Below are 20987 nucleotides of genomic sequence, written 5' to 3' on the forward strand. Positions count from 1 at the left end.
AGTTAATTTTGAGCTGTGCTTCTGCAGATGATAACAAATTGATACCTGATGAATTAAGCAGTAGATTTTAAATAGGGCATATGGTAACATACTGAATGCAAGGTCAGAGTGAATTATGGATCTATTAATCACAATGATTATGTTCAAACAGCATCTTTTTAAGGTTCCACTGCAACCTGCAGTTTTTAACAAAGTACTAAAAAGTGCTTACACAATTACTTTTTAATAGTTCTTTTGGTGAGCAGGAGTGTCTTGCTAACCAAAGGCATGGCAGATAAATACTTATTATATTATTTATGATAATACTACTACATATGTATGCCCACCCTTGGTTTTCCAAATTAGAAGAAAATATTTTAAAGATTTTTAATAACTTGCATTTTCACAACAGAAGGGAAATCCTGAAATGTACTCCCCTTATGTGGTGGCAATTTCCTCACATAATTTGTTTGGACCTACCACTCACCTAGTTCAGCTTGCTTTGTGGTCTTTTAAATGTACAGCTACCTTGAATATACTCCTCATCTTGAAAAACAAGCCTCAGTGATTAACTGAAACTTTCAATTAATTAATATTTTGCGTAACTGTCATACTTATTTGATTTTAAAATCAATATTATTGTATTTGAACATGTTTAATAAAGATAACATTCCCCTTGACTGAATAACAGTCAAGTCATCAAAGGTGCATTTCCTGAAACAACAGATGCACCCAGTTTGTTCAGAGTAAAACCCACCATCAGTATTGAATTCTGGGGAGAGCCGTATGTAACAATTATTCAAAATGTGACAAAATGTAACCATGTACTTAATGAATTTATGCTTCCTGAAACTCCTTCACAAAATGTTGTCTGTATTAAAATGTCAAATATATCAGCACACAATTCTTTCTCCGAGATATTTGTGAACTTGGAGCTAAAATACATACACATTATATATAGTCCTCTATTCTTTTTCTAGGCTTTCCCTTTTGTTTTACAAGATGCAGAACCTCTGAGTGTGTCATTTGAGGGGGAAGGCGATGAAGCTTCTTAAGACTTGACCCTCATATGATTTACCATCACCAAAATTATATTTGCCACGCACCCACCCACCGACTGAAGCTGCTTTTACCCCAGATGAATTGAAGATGTGGCTTAAAGATATGTGTGCATTTTATCTCCTTTTTATTCCATTGCAAAAAGATTTGTGGGTTTCCTATAGGCAACTCGTTGGCCACTGTGAGGACACAGTTATGGACTAGATGAACATTTGGACAGATCCAGCAGGAAGGGCTGGCTCAAGACATTTTGGCACCTGAGACAGACCTCAAAATGTGGGGGGGACTCCCCGCCAGGGAGTAAGAGTCAGGGAAGATCTACATCAGGAGCAATGGGGAGGAGGAAAAGATTAACATTGGGATCTGCTGACCTGGTGGACCTTTCCACCTGAGGCAGTTGCCCCAACTAGCCTCATAGGTGGGCCAGCCCTCCAGCAGGCCACTTCTTGAGTTCTTATCCATTTCTCTTCCAGAATACACCAAAGAATCAAAGGTATTTTATTAGTTCTTTTTCAGGACATTCCTATTTGACACAAAAGTTCAGAATACCAAATTAATCAAAATAACCAAATATATATAAGAGATTAAGCCAGATATAGATATCACAAGGGGTTCATTCTGACTGTACAGCACACCACATCAGATATTCATTCAGATCAAAAACTATGGTGGACTTGCAAGTTTGCTTTATCTCTGTTAGGACATGCTACTATGGAAAAATCTCAGATCCACTACATTTGGTGACATGAGTTTTGAGAGGCTCTGCTATTTAAATAGAAACAATCAACACTATATACAACATTTCCAAGAACTACTCGGCGTATTATTAAGCCATTTTAGGTCCAGTTTCTATGCTCCTCCTGTGATTTGGCTACGAATAATGGATTGGAATAATCAGTTTCCTAATTTAATCTAACTCTACTTATGTCTGATTTGGACCAAGCTGCAGTAAGTTTAAACATGGGGTCACCAAAGTAGACCCCAGGTGTGCAATGTCACGCTTTCTGATTTCCCACTGGCACCTGCAAAACCTCTGGCACTCCCCACACTGCCCCTTAATCATGAGTTGGTGAGGGCAGGTGCTATTTTCCGCTTGAGAAGTGCATAGAGCTGAAGGAGAAAGCTGAAGAAATGACACTCTTTCCCAATTTCTCTTACAGCTCTCTGGTTGACAAGACTCAGGTCACCAGCTGAGCAGCTGAACAGAAGCAAACTGACCAAGGGGTTAGGAAGGAAAGCAGGGCAATCTGAGAGATCGGGGAAGGAGAACAGAGCAGTCAGCAGAGTGGTCCTGAAGGGATCTGGCTGGAAGTGTTGTTGCAGAAGGAGAGGAAGCTGGGCAAGAAGCCACTTCCTCTCAAGAAGAACCTGGCAATTGCCAGTAGGAGGGAGGAGTAGGTGGAGGCTATAAATGGCCTCATTGAGGGGGGGGGCTTCTCTTTAACATTCTGTGGGATCTCAGGAGAGAGAGGGGGCTTTAAGAGTGGGTGAGTTCTTTGACCCCTTGCAGGGGGACAGGTCCGGTTTGCCTTATGCAACACTGGGGACTCAGGGGTGTTCATTTTCATATGTCAGTCAAAATCTGACCAAAAGGGCAGAGACGCTTCAGTCATCCTTAGACCATTTCCTGCTCATGGTCTCTATCCAGTACAAGGCTACATGAGAGTATGGCCTAGTGATGAGGGCCAGCTGTTCATTCGCCAAGATTGCTCACTAGACATCAGGTAATGGGGGCGCTCAGGAACAGCCTACACACCCTTGGTCTGTCCCCAAAGCGTATGCCATGCACTCCTTCCCTATTGGAGCAGCTACTTGGGCAGCCCACTGGGGCCTCCACGAGGCACAGTACCCTATAGGCCACTGGCGTTCCAGTGCATATAAGGGCTATGTCTGTCCTTCTCAGGAAAGTCCAAGTGCAAGTAATCTTTGACTGTTTTAGGCTGGAAATGTCTATGGATTGTTGAGCACAGTATTGTGCACTGGGCAGAGCAGCATGTGAGTTCAGTGTTATGGTCACAGCAACTCAACCTCTTGCCGTGGGCACACATTTCCTGGATCTCCAAAGGGGGGTGAGATGCTCCAAGCTATGCCCCTGTTCGACAATTAGCTCCAACACTGAAGCCCTCCTAATTTGCTTGTCATCCATCTGCAAAGGAATGACCTGTGCTTCCAAAATTGTGTCAGTCTGGAGCTGGCTGTCAAGAGGGACCTTGTCTGCCTGGCAAATGGTCAGCCATGCATGTGCATTGCTTGGTTGTTGTAGCTGCAGCGCTGTCACTGGAGGGGAGCTCTCAACCCCACAATATGGATGTGGCTCGATGGCTGTGGCGATCACACAGGGCCCCCGGACGTTTCACCATCTATTGATCCCTGTGCCACCACTTTATTTCTCGCTTCCACCACCCAGGCCCTACCTGGTAGAATACTGAGTCCAGTCAGGGTTAAGTTGGAACATAAACTTCTGTTTATTTATTGCAGTTTAACAAGCGTGTGGTTTCATAAACGGTCTCAGTCAATTACAATCATGGGATGCCTATCCAGACCTATTACTTCCGCTACCTGCTCTCACTCACTAAACCACCTCTCAGATATTTACTTGTCTTCCTAGCTCCTAACTGTTCCTGACTCAGCTTATTTCGCTACACTAACTCAACCTACCCACAGACTCTATCCCAATTCACTCCCACTCCAACCAACCACCCAACTCCCAATGAACCTCCCTTCACCCCTCCCAGAGCCAGTTTTATAGTCCCTCTGACTCCACTCCCCTGGGTTCTGATTGGGTAACCTGTTTAACTATTTCACCTCCAGCACTCTCATATGTTAACGTCACAATGGCAAGCCAATAAAACCATGGCTTGCTTCATGGTTGTCCAGGGTGGCCTTGAGATCCATCACCCCTTGATCAGATTTAAGTGCATGGACATCTTTAGCCTGGATGGAGTGCACCTATCAGAAAGTGGCAAAGATACCTAGCTTAAGGATCTTTGCTCAGGCCTTCTGGATTGGCTGCAGATTAGTAGGAGTTGGACCATGGTATGGTCCTCCCTTGTGGCAGAAATGGCATTGGGCAGGATCATCATAATAAAGCCCCCTGCCATAAGGGGCCTGGGCAGAGGATCAGGTATGGCATGTCCTAAGATCAGGTTAAGTCCTCGGCCTGGCTGGAATCTCTCACCCCAGTCACCCAGTGGGACTTCCAATGCTTCACTTGCATCATGACTCTCATGATTGACTCTCATGGAAGTGATTTGGGTGCTTCCCAACTCCATTGGAGTATCATTCCATCAGCAAGGGCTGAATGGAATGAGAATATGATCCTTGCCCTATTGCCATGCCAACCCCACATACCTGCTGGTAGTCAGTAAAGATTTGGCCTGATTTTCACCCAACATCTGGTATCTTGTCTCTGTTACATATTTCAGGCCACAGAATGTACCTGCCTGGGCAATGAAAATTTAAGTTGGAAATATTCTTAACACATGTGTGGGAGAATGTTTCCCCAACTTAGGTGGCATTAGATGACTTTTCATGCCGATAAGTGCACTGAAATTTGGCAGTGGCAAGAATTAAAGCAACACAACTGCAGTGGCCAGACGGTAAAAAGCAAAGCGGCAGCAACTGATTTCTCTCTCTACACAACCACACTCTTGTACCTGATGCAGTAACAGGAGTATATATACATATTTTCATACACACCATCTGCTGCTTGCTTTGAAAAAACCTAGGTGTCAGGTATCCACCTACACATAAACAAATTTCTACATTACACAGGCTCTCATGCACCATTTGTTTCTGATGTTTCCAAAGAAACAGCATGAAAAACTTGAAGGTTTTATCCAGAGTGTTTCTATAGACTTGTAACACCTAGGTACTAACATCTCTTCTGCAGGAGACACCCGGCATACGCGTTTAAAAATTTAAAGTATATTTGAAGCACATTCCTGCCCCCCACAAATAATTCTGGGCATTGTAGTTTGTTAAGGGTTGCTGGGAATTGCAACTCTGTGAGACGTAAACTACAGTTCCCAGAATTCTTTGAGGGAATGAATGCATTTCAAGTGTGCAGTAAAGGTATAATGTGTACACAAGCCCAGTTTGGTCAGCCATCACAACAGTTTCAGACTTTTTGCTGCAAAATCAATCCTAGAGGTAAAAAGAGAACAGAAGCTATTCTATTACGTTATTATCACAACAATAGCTTTTTAAAAGTTTCTACATGCTGGGAATATACTTTGATCACAAACCAGAAGGATAAAAGGATAGGCTCCTTGCTGCTATAGTACTGTTAAAAACAATTGTTTTTGCATTCAGTTACTGGCTGTGATTTATGGCTATTTTTGAAAGGTTTGCTTTCAGTGCTTTCTCTTTCTTCCTGTCCCTAGTTATTGGCTCAGTTCAGACAATCATATCTCTAAATAATAGGCCAATATATATGTGAAACTTTGCCATGCATGCAGACCCCATTTCCATTGTGTTTGTGGCCCACAGCAGTTAAACAGAGGAGTTTCCAGTAAGCCATGGTTTACAATTTTGTCTGAACCAAGAAATATAGGTTCAGAACATGCCTGGATCATAGAACAAAATATGAATTTGTTTTAAGATTTGACCTCTCCCGAACCTGGTAACAATGGTTTTCTCATTTGGACAAAACAGGTTAATCAGAAACGGTTTAGTTTAATCATGATTTGAGTGATGGGAGGAGAGAAAGGACTGTGTGGGCAAAAGCCTCATTTATATTAAGCTGAAGTATGATTGTCCAAACATGTCCATTATGTGTGTGTTAGGTGAAAGTGCTTACCTGCATCTGGGAGACCAGACTTGCTTATACGTTCTTAATAGCACATGATAGTATTTGTTATGATAAAAGCATGGTTGAAATGCAGTTGTTTATAGATATGAAGTCAAATTCATGTGTGCTTACTTTTATTTCATACCACTAGTCTAACTGATGCTTACATGTTTTCTCGTCCACAGTCCAGCTAATCACACCCAGCCTTTCCTAGTCATTACCCTACAGGTTTATTTATTTGATTTATATTCTGCTCTTCCTCCCAAAGGAGCCCAGGGTAGCAGATACAGCAATGATAAAACAATGAGAATATAACAACTAAAAACAGTTTAAAGCATAGTTTTTAAAAGTGTTTGACACATTCTCAACCTGTGATTACAGGGTTGCCAGGAAGAATGTCTTATCAGCCATCAAATAACTGGGTGGATATGAATGCTTTTAAATGTCTCATGAAAGCCAATAAAAAGGAAGACAGATGCCCCTCACCAGGGACAGCACACCACAAATGGGGAACTACCACTGACAGGGTCCTGTTGCTGCCAGTCAGGTAGCCCCAGGCAGGTTTAGTTCCAGTAGGGATTGCAGCTCTCTCAAAATGTACATTGGGCATTTGTTGAGATCTGTTACAATTAGGCTATGTAAAGGAAACTATGTATGCTACCTACCAAATTTAATTCAATGTATGGGTGTGTATTAGGCCAGGAACTGAGGTTAAAACTTAGGAAGAAATAAAATGTTTGATCTTCCCCACCGCTTTAATTTTTATTCCCTTAATTCTGTGTTTGTTTGTTTTTTAATGCTGAAAAATGTTTCTTAATTTTTTGCAAATATTTCTTTCATGTTTTTGAGCTACAAAGCTTGGAAATGAATACTGCCCTATTAAGAGTGAGGCAGTACCTCAGGGCGTTTGTGAGTAGGGAGTCTTCTGATCAGGGTAAGGCACCAGCTATGTGCTCCAGGCTCTGAAATGTGGGCAGCCTGCTAATGCTCTCCCTGGCATAGTTTATAGTTGTATTAACAGCACTGTGTGGGAAACCGCTTGTGAAAGTAGCAGCCTACACTTTACCTGTCTGCAACTGCTATACAGTATCTGCCTCCTCATTTTCAAGGGTATTAAAATTTTATCACAAACATTTAAAGAGGAAAAATACATTGACTTTTTCTGAAAGCAATTTGTTAATTAACATCAAAGGGATGAAATTTGACTTGCATTGCCTGGTGAGTGGCATTCTTCCATAGTCCTGGTTGCTATGGTGATGAAGGAAACTCGTTTGTTCCGGGTCATTCCTAAATTTGCACATGAAAGCATTAGAGATTACTGCTGTCTAATCAAGTTATATGGAAAAGTTTAAAGGGTGGTACCATGTTTTACAGCCATCAGCCCCCAACAGAATAAAATACAATTGCTGAAAAGAGGATTATCTCCTCCTTTTAAAAACATACTAGGAAAGTTCAAAATGCTTTAAAAGCCTATTTTTACCACACATCTTGATTTGTATGATACTTTCTAAACAGAAAGGATCAGATCCTGTTTCTAATAGGGCATTAATGTATGTATTGCCAAACCTGACAACAGATTCTGCCTAATAGCTAAGAAATATGGATTGCATTATTTTTAAAAAAATATGTATCCCACGTTATATTAGGACTTCCACATCAAAATAAATACCTAGACAATGCTCTTTCATTATGAGTAAAAAATAGAGCTACAGTGGCAAAGTAATACAGTACTAATTCAACGTTTCCATCTGGAGGATCTTGGACACGGGTGGCACTGTGGTCTAAACCACTGAGCCTCTTGCACTTGTCAATCAGAAGGTCAGCAGTTCAAATCTGCATGACAGGGTGAGCCGGTTGTTCTGTTCCAGCTTCTGTCAACCTAGCAGTGTGAAAGCATACCAGTGCAAGTAGATAAATAGGTACTGCTGCAGCAGGAAGGTAATCAAAACAAAATAAAACAAATTTCCTTCCAGTAGCACCTTAGAGACCAACCAAGTTAGTTATTGGTATGAGCTTTCATGTGCTTGCACACTTCTTCAGATACACTGAAACAGAAGTCACCAGGCCCTTATATATAGTGAGAGGGTGGAAAGGGGTATTACTCAGAAGAATGGTGGAAATGGGTGATTGGTTTGATAGGTGTGGTAAACCTGTTGACAACTGTTAACAACTGCAATTGGTCTTACAGGAAAAAGCAAGGGGTGAGATGGCTAAATATATATATTTATCAGGTCAACAGTGTTTCTGTGCACTTTGGCACTCGTCATGATCCTCCGTGCGCCAGTAGCAATTTAGTCATGTTGGCCACATGACCCAGAAAGCTGTCTGTGGACAAACGCCAGCTCCCTCAGCCTGAAAAATCGCCTTTGACTGGACTTAGTCGTCCAGTGGTCCTTTACCTTACCTTTTACCTTACTTGGAGGATCCATGGAGTACTAATCTTGTTATTCAGGGTTAATTCAAGCAATATTCACTCATGCCCATCCTTTGCTCTGGGGCCACAGATTGCAGCTATAACCATGCCCAGGACTGGGAAAGTAGTTTATCCCTCTTTCATTAAGGGAGTTTTCTGCTCAGAGTACATTTTGTTTGGCTTGTTATTTAATTGGTTGACTTTCAGATCCTCTTTCATTATTATATTTTGGATAAATATAACCAATTTTTCCCCATAGTATGGCTCACAAGTCTTCTTCCAGGGTGTGTTGGCAATCCTCAAGAGTCATTCCTCTTGAAGGTTCTCAAAACTTATCACCTTGCCCTGGTTCTGTAAGCCTTACTTAGTTCATCTTTCCAGACCAAATGGATTTTTCTGTATACAGTGGTACCTTACATACGCTTCAGGTTACATACGCTTCAGGTTACAGACTCCGCTAACCCAGAAATAGTACCTCGGGTTAAGAACTTTGCTTCAGGATGAGAACAGAAATCGGGTGGCGGTGGTGCGGTGGCAGCAGGAGCCCCATTAGCTAAAGTGGTGCTTCAGGTTAAGAACAGTTTCAGGTTAAGTACGGACCTCTGGAACGAATTAAGTACTTAACCCGAGGTACCACTGTACTTAGAACGGCACTAAACTCAGCTAAACTTAACTTCTATGATGAATATGTATATTCATTCATATTTATTTTAGTTAATATATTATAATTGTTAAAGTATGAAAAAGGAATTGTCATGTAAGCAATCGAGGAAGGGCCTTTTCTATACAAAAAACAATTCTTATGGTTCATCTTCTTTTGAAATTTGTTAACCATATGCATGAATCTTTTTCACATAGGGTATGAAATATATATGACTCGGACCATGAAAAATACAAGTGGTCCATATATTATGGGACGGCAGCTGGATTTAGCACAATGAGTAAATGTAGCAGCTCTGGAGTTTTTAGGAGCCTAGTTCTTGGTCCTCATTCTTATGATATATAAAAGGTGGATTTTCTGTTATCAGCCCATGAGCTCTTCTAGAATATGTTTCAGGACTTCTCAGAAAGATAGAATATGTTTATAAACAAGGTTTTCAAAGGGCCTATTCCTAGTATGGATGAACAAAGTCCTCCAGCTTCATTCTGTTATTATTTCACACTTTTGTTCTGCCTTTCATTCTGCTCTAGTTTTTCCCAGCAAGAAAATAATAATAATATTGGTAATGCAACCCTCTTCTTTGTGTGTGTGTGTGTGTGTGTGTGTGTGTGTGTGTGTGTTGATTATGTGCACATTAAAAAAATAAGTTTTAGGCTTGAGCAAATTTTGAGATGTGTACTTAAAGTCTATACTATTGCTACTTCTCCAGAAGAGAATTTAGATTGAGTTTTATTTATGTCTTTCTTTACTAAGTAACTTTTTTTTTTAATGGCCACAGGATGTAAATTATATTCTTCTTGACACTTATTCCTAATGAATTTGGACATTATTATGGATCAGGTACTAGCTGTTGCAATAATAGGAAAGGTCATCATGCTTGGGTTGTTTTGAGTGCTGGATTTTGTCTGAGGTCTTCAATAGTATACTATGAAAAATGCAGCATGAAAGAATGAATTGATTATAAAAGTCATGGCACAAATGCAACAGAGTACAATGAATCCGAGCACCACATTTCTGTTGCTAGTGCTACCACTTTTGTACTGTATTTGTATAATGTATCCGTATTCCAACTGGAGTTGTTTTAAATACTCTAAATGCAGCATGTGAGGGCAATTAATTCAAATTGCAAATTACCTTTTGATTCAGTTCAGTTCTTCGCTCTGATTGCCGCTACACATAACTGTGATTTTGCCAGACGAACAACTGCATTTCAGGCAAGTACAAAAGCTGTATGAAGCCAGCATTTCCATATATGAGATGCGTTGCTTAGTTTGAAATATGTCTTTTTGGCAGAGGATTTCTGGTGACCAGCTACAGCAGCCACTGAGTAACAAAGTGTGAAATGAATACTTGAAATTATACTTGGAGGCTGAAATTTATTATCCTAAAATGTCTCACAATTATGAACAAATTCAGATAAATCAGTCTGGTAATGAATTGCTGAATACTAAATAGGATTAAATATTTGATAAATATTATTTTTCAGTGATTAATCCAACCAGCTTTAATCACAGTGTTTCATTTCAATTTATTGGCCCTCCTATTTTATTAAGTTCTATGTTGATCCAAGATGACAGTGTTAATTTCTTTCATTATGCTCACAATTTTACATTTTATAAACCATATAGTCACTAATTTGAATCTGTTCATTCTTACAGATATTCTGCCCTGTTTCTTGAACAAAAAGAAGTATCAGTGGGGAGGCTGCATTAAAGAGACAGTCATTTTAGAGGGAAAACGATTTTTCATAAGGCTAGAAACCAGGGTTATCTAAAGAAGCTGGACAGTAGGAGGTGCAAGGGAGACAAAACAAATATTCCCCCCCCAAAAAACACTGCATAGTTAAACTAGAGAATACTCAAATCCCAAGACATTGTGACAGTGGCCAGCAATTTGTACATAGGTTTAAACAAGCATACCCTCCAACTTTTTCTAACCAAAATCCGGGACAACCCACCACCTCCATGCTGCTGCCCCCTCCTTTTTGGGACTTCCTGTAGGCATCTGGTTGACCTTTGTGCAGAACAAACATCACAGTTCTGATGCAGCAGCGCTGTGCTTGGTATATATATATATAGGAATGAGATAGGTTTTAGGTTATGCTATGCTTCTAATAGGTTGTGTTATATTCTGGATTATGTATGTTTTAATAGATTATGTCTGAATAGGATGAGAGTGTTGGAGATACATGCAAATGTGTATGTGAATCCGGTCTTGGGTGTTTGATTTTCGTTGTTGTGTATACTGTGTATATGCGGACAATGACAATAAATTTATCTAATCTAATCTAATCTAATCTAATATATATATATGTGTGTGTGTGTGTGTGTGTGTAAATAAACTACAATTCAACAGATGGAAGCTTCTGTTACTACAAATGTAATACATGCACTAAAACCTACTTTAAGAAAAGTAAACCAAAAATATAAACCAACTAATGTTTTAAATTAAAACAACAGTTACTATGCTACATACGCAGAGTTTCTACATGGGAAGGCTTTTTGAATTACAGCTTGGAATTTGATTTAGTTTTGTTTCATTCTTAATCACAGCATGACACATAAATATATCTCACAGTTCTGACTGAATTATTTGTAATTTCCTATTCACCCTGGCAAGTATTTCAAGTGATGCTGCTGGATTCCAGAAAGGAGGGTTTAAGGGGAAATTTCTTATGACCCATGCCAAAACCCCGTTGAGCTTTACCTAAGCTCATAAACCAGGTTCAACATAATGTGGATTTCCTCTGCCATTTTCTGCAACAGCACCAGCAGGGTGTGGAGGGCCATTTCTGGTGCCTTCACTAAGCCCCAAAGCCTCACTAACCGGAAGTTGCCAATGAAAAGCCTAAGTATATTACCTTGCAAGAGCTTCTGAGACCTAAGTTATGGGAAACAAACATTATCAGAGATATTTTTACTGGGAATTAACTACTGGTACAGCTGTAATTGGGACACGGGTGGCGCTGTGGTCTAAACCACTAAGTCTAGGGCTTGCTGATCAGAAGGTCGGCGGTTCGAATCCCCTGCTCCTGCCAACCTAGCAGTTTGAAAGCATGTCAAAGGCAGGTAGATTGGTTATATAGTCTTTTTATCGCTATCTGCTCATCAGATCTTTCCTAGAAAGATTATTTGTTTACATATTTTTAAAAATTATACCCTATATCTCAAAGTAAAGAAAAGTTAAAACACAAACTAAAACATCAGAGAGTAGAACATTAGAATAACATTCATGGTGCAAAGCATACCTGAAATAAAAACCATTCTAACCTGGCTTCTGAAACTTAGTGCAACGGTGCCTGCCTGATATTTAATAGGAAGGAGTTCCATAATTAGTTAAAATATATTGCAAAGAACTGTGTATGTGAGCAATAAGTATGTCCATCCTACGCTCACAGTCCGTGGACATATTTATATTTCAGTAGGTTATTCTCAACTAACTTTTTTCTTCATTGTCTACTGTCTGTTGCAAATGTGTCTTGATCAGACAGTAAACATATAATACCGACTTGTTTTTTGCCTCCCTTAGGGTTCACCCTCCCAAAAATTGTTGTAGTTCTGCAAACCTTCAGTCTTGCCCCACAACTTCTGACACCTCTCTCTTGTGTATAGAAGGTGCTGTTTTCATTATACAGGGATCAGCAATCACCCATGAACTTTGCAAGTGGAAGGAATAATAATGTTACACGCCACCCCCAATCTCCAGGGAGGTCCACTTTAATACTGCTAAATCCAACACCTGGCACCCAGATTAAGACTCTGAGCATTTATTAATTTCTAACGTTTACCAGATCTGTTGTTTTGAGTGACTTACACCCACAAACTCTGACACCCAAAACATAATGACAAAATTATTCTACTGTGAAGGCACCACAAATACAAAGGTGCTGTTCTCCTGGGTTTTTATGATAACTGGGTCCCCAGATCATATTTAAATACTATCTGGTAATTGTGTCGTACATCCAAAAACAGGTCAGGAGAAGTAGACGTTTCACAGAACATTTTTACTTTTTAGTGACATTTATAATGCCAAATACCTTCCAAGTGTCCATCTAAAACTTCCACTTACTTTAGACTACCTCAACTCTTTCAAGGCCACTTTCTCAGGGTCCGTTAATCTCCTTCCACACTTGCCAGTCAGCATGATGTTGATTACAGTCATTCTGCAACTGTTAGTAACTCTACTTCCAAAAATACATATGAAAGGTTTTCTTTAGGGCTATTCAGCAGAAAACATCCACAGCACGGGAGCAACAGAGAGCTGGGCATCTTGCTTCTGTGTCTCCTTACATTAAACAGCAGAGAGCTCTCTCTGGCTGCAAAACAGCGTCTGGTGAGTTGTAGGAGCACCTCCCGTGGTGAACCATAATGAGTGCTCCACCTCCCATAAACCTTTCCATCTGATTCATAGAAATTGGCTCCATGTAAACTCAGAAACTGTATTTTATGAGCTGACGATTAACTTAGCCAAAAATTAGATTAACTACTCTTTCAACAACTGCTGACTTTCTGCCAGGTATTCTTCTGGAAGACAAAAATATAGCATTTTCTCTGTTTAAGTGCCTGGCTTCTAAGACATGTTGATATTCTCAACCACCTTTTATCATATTTAATGTTATCCTGCTAAGTCTTTGCATCACTTATTAACAACCAGTTTCTTGCCAGCCTGGCATGAAGGACTTTCCTCCTACTCTCCCATCAAGCCTTCCGGCTGCTACAGATTGCTTATAAATATCTTTACTCCGGCTGGGAATGTTGATCTGTATGGCTCTCCAGTTGTGAGAGGTGGAACCTGGTCATTCATTAAACTGTTTAAAGGTCAATTTTCTTTCTCTAAAGGGCAATTTTATGTTCCCCAAATTTGGATTAAATAGGGTAGCCAATAAGGGATGGCTTAAGCATGCAACTTTTTCTCGCTAGTATTCTTTATATGCCTGATTTACATGAAGTTTTCATTTATTCTAGATGGTGTTCACGACATTCAGGGAAATCCTGCATTTAAGAGGTGCTTTTAATTAGAAAACAAAAAGCTCCTTGGTAGGAGAAAATTGCTGGACAACGAGATTATCATATCAATTAAAGAGTTTTCTCCTTAAGAGCCCATTCTTATCCACAGCAGTGCCAAAGCAGCAGAAAATGGAAGTAGCAGCTGAACTCCAAATGGCAGTTCATTGGGAGGGCTTTCCTTTTGCTGCTGTAAGGATCAGTGACATGAAGAAATCTGGGACAAGGGGGTCAGCCTCTTTTCTTTGGCCTTAGCCCCACCACCAGCTGACTGTCCATTGTTCTCCCTGGCCGAGGGTGGGTCAAAGGCCAGCCCAAGCAGGTGGGTGGCACCCGCCCAGGTAAGCCCGCTCGGTGCCGCAAACCCTGCCCACCTGTGGGGAAGGGAGGGCGGAAATTGCTGCTGTAAAGATCAGTGACATGAAGAAATCTGAACAAAAAGCACTTGTTCCCATACCTGGCACTGGCATTCCTTGACTAGCTAATTTGGTAATTAGCCCTGCCAATTAAAAAATGACCAACTTTAGTTTGATTACAAGTTCTATTTTTTTAAAACAATGAATTTAATGCTTATAAGAATACACTACTTCAACTGTGTTTTTTTATAGGACATCCTGGTTGTACCAAATAGTGAATGGATTCAATTCCTGGCATAGCCAGACTAGCTTCCTGGTGAGGTAATGGCCCTCTAAGTATGGGCCATTAAGGTAACAATGGAAGTAACTCTGTGCCAGATGGCAAATGGGTGGGACTCAACTCACTGGTAGTCAGAAAGACAAAGGGCAGATGGGAGAGTTGTATGTGTGTAAGCTGGCAGCTGGGCAGCTGGGAGACAGCACCATGCCTGAATTCTATTGGAATACAAAGCTATACAGCTATGAGATAAGTATGACCCGTTGGGAGTGCTAATGCTGTAGATCCCTCCATCGTAGGCTTAGGTTGTATATATGTTTAAATAACCCATGTATCACAAACATACCACAGTCTCTGCTGTCCCTCATCCTGAAAGAAACATGAACCCTGGGTAAGCACCTAGAAACCCTGAAATCTCTCACTGCTCAGAGATTGTGCAATTCTGTTAATGTCTACTCAGATTTAAGTTCAATAAGACTTCTAGGTAAGTGTATATGATTGCAGCAATATGTGCAATTCTATGCATGTTTACTCAGAAATATGTTCACAGAATCATAGAATATTAGAGTTAGAAGGGACCCAAGCGTCATCTAAGCCTAGCTTCCTGCAATGACAGGAATCTCATTTCTGCTCTGTTAAGCGATCTTAGAATTATAGCTTCCATAAGACAAACTAGTTTGCACTTCCTATGCTTTATTGTATTCAATTGCATATATGGGGCTCTTGTAGAGTTGAAAGGGATCCTGAGGATCACCTCGTCCAACGCACAGCAATGCAGGAATGAACATACTGTATTTTTCCACGCAACCCCATTGTAAAACACCAAAGCTGTGAACATATAGTCTGTTGCTTGGGAGTATGTCTTATTGAACAAAATAGGACTTACTTTTGAGAACGCATGTATAGGATTGCTTTATAAGGCTAAAATCCTGAACTACTTACCTGGGAGCAGGCCCTAATAAAATAAGTGGAGCTTTTCTGAGTAGACATGTGTAGGATTGTACTATAAAGATCCAAAGTTTCAATTCTGATATGAGTAAAATAGTTGTACAATTGTTGCATTGTCCAAACTTGTAAGAAAAAGAAATTTTGTTTATTTTAATTTCCATTGCATTTTTTTAATAGGTTCCTTGTTGCCTTACAAAAGTTGTAGCACAACAGGGAAAGCATATAAAGTATTAACTGGTGGGGGGAAACCCTAGAAGAAAAAACATTTCTATCACAAATTATTCACTTGTAAGGAATCTTTGAAGTTTGTCAAATGACTTCACATACAAAAATGTCCCTGCTTTGTTACTTCTTTAAATAAAGCATTTGAACATTTTGGGGAGGCCTCAAATGTTTACTGGGTGATTACTTAATCACTGAGGTACTGCTAAAAAACTCATGAGACTACATATTCACTGTCTTAACCTTTTCATGTTTTATTTTGACAAATCATCAATTCAAATTTTTTAATTTAATGTGTTCTCAAACACTTTTGCCAGTATATTATCCAGAATATTATCAAAGTATCAAGCTATTTGATAGGAATAATTTAACATGCCAAATTGGTTTCTGTAGCCTTGTCTGCAAATGGCATTTTTCTCATTATGGTGCTACCCTTACCGTAAATAGTGATACCGAGAGTACTTCAACAGTCATACACATATTCAGTGATACAGAACTACATGCACAAAGTAATAGGTGAATGGCCCATTTCTTTCACCCTTCCTATAGCAATCTTAGCTTAATCAGAATGAAGCGAACAGAAATACTCAGCCTGTTTAAATATATAGGAAATAGAAAACAAAATGGTGGCCTACATGCAAGCTGTTGCATGTCTCCCTACAAAGTTTCTCCCAGGTTCATCACTGCTTTTTACATGCTTTTGCATATAGTTTCCCCAATTAAGTAAAATTTTGAGCGTTATCTTTGCTGTAGAGAACAGCAGTGAAGCTGATAATGCTGAGTTGAAAGAACTCCATTGTAGATGTGAAATTGACAAGTAATTTCAATCCCTACTTAATGTCACCTTCATAGTAAGGGAATTCTCTGCCCTCACAGAAGAGGTGGTGGTAGTGATGGTAAGGGAAAGCTTGTTAATGTCATAACATTTATTTTAAGCATTTGTATACCAATCTCTGAGCTTTTTCTATATCTGATTTAAAAAAATAATTATACTCAAGGGTTTAGTTTTTCGGGTGGAAGTTAAGTTGCATAGGGGAGTTAAGTTCATTGGGGAGGTCTGGGGTTCTTGTCTACAATATCCGTGTCATAAATTAAACCTGGCAGGTTATCATTGCATCCCTATTTTTAAGGTGTTTATAGTTCCATTTGCTGTCGTTCCAGAATACCTACTTTATAAAGTACATATAATCGTATTTTAGACTCAAAGAGAGGCTATCAAAAGTATGCTTAAAGAGGGACTAATGCTTATTCATGAGTAAGATTTAAACTAAGTGTCTGTGCCAGTGAGTGCATGGAATATATTCAAAAACCGTATACATAAAATGGCACAGCACACACAACACAAGCTGATTATGATAATGTATTAGTGCAAAGTTTTGAAAATCAGATCCTGTAAACATATACCATTAACTTTATGTTAATAAAATATTTTGCTCAATATGTTTTAAATTATTCATTTGTAGCTAGTCTAAAAATATAAAAGTTTTCTTATTATCATTCAGTTTACATGATTACTTTACTTTCACATTTCTTTTCCTTTACCATAAACAGAGTATAAAATTCCCAATGAGCTTTTGGATATTTAAAATGTGTAATTTTTATGCACAAATTGAGGCAGTTAGGATTTTAACTTTGTGATTACTGTAAGGATAATTTCGGCTTCTGATTTCAACTCTCTTACAGCTCAGTGAAATTGCTGTGTTTTCTGATTTGAGTCATTATTCTTCTTCTCATTAGGCACATGCTCCTCTTAAAAAACAGCAACATAGTTTTACTACTCAGAAAGAGCAGATTTAATAGTGTTGCCCGCAACCCCAATTTCCGAATAGTGCGAGATTCCAGGGGTACCAGGTGCTTATCCAAGGTTTGTGTTTACTTTTGGAAAATGAAGCATAATGGAGACTGTGGTGTCTTTATGATATATGGTTTATTTATACATATATACAACCTGAGCCAGTGGTGGAGGTGTTCACAGCATTAACACCCAGAAAGGGTGTTTCTCCTATAACTGTAGCCTTGGATCCAAACAGAAATCAACCATCATGCTCTGACCCTCTCCTTAGCTTGCTGCCTTGACTCACCTGTAACCCAGTGTTTTTCAACCAGTGTGCAGTGGCACCCCAGGGTGCCTTGAATGATGGTCAGCGGTGCCTCAGGCAACACTGGTCTCTGTCCCCCTTCCTCTCCCTTCTTTCATCAGATGCCCTCTCTGCCTCCCACAGGCTTGCACAATTGTTTGTTGCAGCAGCCCTGGCTACAAGCTCCCCAGGCGAATGGTGCTTCTGGGGCTGGCCAGGGGGTGCTTCCCAGGCCTCTGTGGGGCAGTGTGAGGAGGCACCTCTCTTTGGGACAGGAGGGCAGCTCATAGACCAGGGGCAGCAGCTGCAGCTGCCCAGAGGACTCCCAAGCACAGGGGAGAAGAGAGGATGCTGAGGAAACACTCCACAAAGGAGGGTGTTCAAAAAGGGGTGAGGGGCTGCCGGCTCTGCTGGCAAGGAGTGACATAGCTGGGCTCCTGAGCCCCACAGGGGTGCCACAGAAAGAATGTAGTTGGTCAAGGGATTTTTGGGCCCAAAAAGGTTGAAAACTCTGCTTTAACCTATTTCCCTAGGTCACATCACACACACAATCAGATCTAAAACTCTAATTCAAACTCTGCCTTTATCTTCTAACTGAGTTGAGGGAGCAGCCCCTCCCATTTGTCACCTTCTCTTTGGCTTTCTTAATGGCTTATCATCTTCCTTTTGGATTTCTCTTCCTTCTTCCTAGGAATGCCTCTAGACATTGTTCCTTGTTACTGTTGCCAAACGAAATATGATAAGGAAAGTGTCTTTAGGAGGTAGGCATTAAGCAACAAAGGTTTTGGAAGCTACTTTATGCTGCTTTTGTACATTTGGAAGGCCACAGATGCTCATCTTGCAAGTCCATCTGGACTAACAATCACCATGAGGGCCAGCACAGTTCTCATGTGGATTATAGAAGCTTGTGTCTCCATCACTCACAAAACCCTTTGACTGGAAAGTGTCCCTGTATGTATGTCATCTTGGTCTTGCTACTGGATCACAAGGCTCACTCTTCTGCTGCAGTACATCTGTAGGATAATATAATATTGGATGGAGAGGTGCTTTGATCCATTGCAACAAGGCATGCTTACTTAAATGGATCAATAGCCTATTTTCTTCCTTGGTTACTGAATCTTGGAAATATCATATTTCTACTCTCAGGTTATTCCCTGCTTTCTTGAAATTTCAGTGCTTTTTATGGGACTTTATTGTACAAGACAAGATTTTTACCTTTCAGTCTTGCATTTCTAAACTATTGGTAAGATCTTATAAAGTATCAAGATGTAAGAAATTACAAGGTGCAAAAGTTTAAACTTCTTATTCCCATTTCAGTTTCTATTTATAAGAAAACTAAAAACTAAACATACACACACACATCCCAACCTCCCATTTATTGGGTGAGCTAAGGTTAGCAACTTAAACTGTTTATTTCAGGAAAGTACAATAAAACCTGCAGCAGTTCAGAATGTTAAAGTACATCTTCCTGGGGAGCAACTGTGAGCAGACACATAACTGCATTTTTTTTGTTTTGTTTTTTGCAGTATCTTACCACCTTGCTTCAGTAAAATGACCTTGGTATTCTAAGGTATTCATATAGAAGTCACTTTGCCACTTGAAGTTTAAAACTACTTGCCTTCCAGCCATCAGGCTGGCATTTTTATTCTGCTCAGGCAGCATTTGTTAATGCCATAAATGTCAGAGTTGATCAAGATTCCATCCAGGTTTCCTTTTTCTGTTATTGATTTGCATTTTATCACATTTATTTTTAAAACTTACTATGTCCAGTGGATTCATTTACAACAACACTGCCTCCCCCACCAAAGGCGGGCCATGATAAATAGTTTATGTACAAGTTCTTGGAAGTCTATGCACACCCTGGGGATAAAAGAGTAATTCAAACATCAAGCTCATGGGGTTGTCATAAGTGATTGTCTTGTAGAACTGAGGGACAGAGAAATGCATTATCTACACAGAGTCCCAGTCAGATTTTTAAAGCTATTTTCTCTGTTGCATTTTTGCTTCTTTGCATTTTCCAAGTCATGTAAGGGGATCAGAAAATAATTGGATCTGGTCATCTTGCAGTAGAGAGCATTCAGCCAGCCAGCCACTTGTCATGTTCAGTCTTAATGTCAAGGCTCCACTCCAAGTATACATTTTGCATCAACTTCACTGGGGCTGAGGGAAGCGAAGATTTGCTTAAAGCAATGTTCACTTTTCAAATAGCCTTGTACACCATGCCCTTTAAGTTATTCAAAGATTATCTAAGCAAATAATGTGGGACTCTAATATCAGCTTCTAGTATATTCATATCTTCTTAATGTTTTTAAAATTTGTTGATGCCAAATTCATCAGATAATAGGTTAAGGAACACAGTCTAGCATGTGTGTATATGTTCCCTCCACCCCAGCTCCAATCCAGATTCAAAAGATCCTTTCATGTTTACTCAGAGTTAATGCCCAATAAATTAAATGGGGCCTACTCTCCAGGTACATAGACTTGTACCCTAAAGTCAATTACAGCTTTTAAGGCAGTTCACTGTGCAGTGGTTTCTAGGGAGAAGAGGAACTTCCGCCTGCCTACATCTTCACATGTTGAAAGGATATAATCAAATCAGGAGGTGCCACTGTCAGCATGGATACAAATGGTTCCTGCCTGGACAGTTGCCTGGTGTGTGAGCATCAAGAGGATTGGCTATCTGGTCAGCAACCAGCCTTGCATGGTTTTTAACATGGTGCTGCTGACTGCATTCACCATCAGCTCCACTTTGGCAGGGAACTTCATCACTGACCACCACTGCCTAAAGTCACAATATTGCTTTAAAAATGAAATGAAATAGAAATCTGACTAGTGTTCTTCCTACAGTCCAAGACTATTACCTTCCTGTTCTACATGACTCATTGAGAATTGTCAACAAACAGTGTTTTTCAGTGTTGACAGGAAACAAAAAAGAGTTCCATCTTTGGTAATTATTTCCGTTACTTCAAGAATATCACCCTACATTTCACTCGTGTGTACATAAAGACCATGTTCAGAGTGATATTGGTACTCACAAAAATCCCAAATAGTTGCAAAAGTATAGCAACCATTATCTGTGCAACCATAAGGTTTACATGTATCAGAGCAGTATTGTAAATAATGTGTATCTGAAGACCCCAGTTCTCACAACAACACTTTCTCATGAGTGCTTCCTATCATAGCTGTCAACATTTCCCTT

This window comes from Podarcis erhardii (assembly GCF_964252035.2).
Source record: "Podarcis erhardii genome assembly, chromosome: 2".
Lineage (NCBI taxonomy): Eukaryota > Metazoa > Chordata > Lepidosauria > Squamata > Lacertidae > Podarcis > Podarcis erhardii.